Source organism: Etheostoma spectabile, chromosome 13 (assembly GCF_008692095.1).
Source record: "Etheostoma spectabile isolate EspeVRDwgs_2016 chromosome 13, UIUC_Espe_1.0, whole genome shotgun sequence".
In the NCBI taxonomy this organism is placed as follows: domain Eukaryota; kingdom Metazoa; phylum Chordata; class Actinopteri; order Perciformes; family Percidae; genus Etheostoma; species Etheostoma spectabile.
Window position 1 is genome coordinate 8,570,483 of NC_045745.1, and position 376 is coordinate 8,570,858.

Here is a 376-nt window from a genome sequence, read left to right on the forward strand (position 1 = left end):
GACAGTGTTGGGACTGACCGAGTGTTGCCGCTTCCTTCGTCTTCTCCTTCTTCTCCTACATGTGACCGAGCTCGCTCTGCTTGTTGTTGTTTCGAGACGCGCCAGAAGGGGAGGAAAGAAAATGCCGCGTTCAGGTGCAGCTCGTAATTCTCCCAGTCTTCTCTGGTCACCAAAATCAATCAATTTCGATCGATATGTCAAGTCAAATCACAAGATATGATATGTCAAGTGAATTACAAGGTACATCTCCAGCGAGATAATAGAAAATAGAAAATAGACTATTATGATATTTTTCTTGCTGCGCATATTAATGTTAAATCAGAATCAGTTTTATTTGCCAGGTATGAGGACACATACGAGGAATTTTTCTTTGGAG

General features: G+C 41.8%; 1 protein-coding gene across 1 annotated transcript in view; it reads right to left on the minus strand.

Annotated features, from left to right (window-relative positions):
• Positions 1-55, minus strand: part of arl10 (ADP-ribosylation factor-like 10) — a 46,791-nt gene extending 46,736 nt beyond the window's left edge. Inside the window, exon 1 of the mRNA XM_032534646.1 lies at positions 1-55. This exon is cut by the window's left edge and continues 213 nt beyond it. The gene's annotated coding sequence lies outside the window, so the exon portion shown is untranslated.
• Between the last annotated feature and the right edge of the window lie 321 nt (positions 56-376).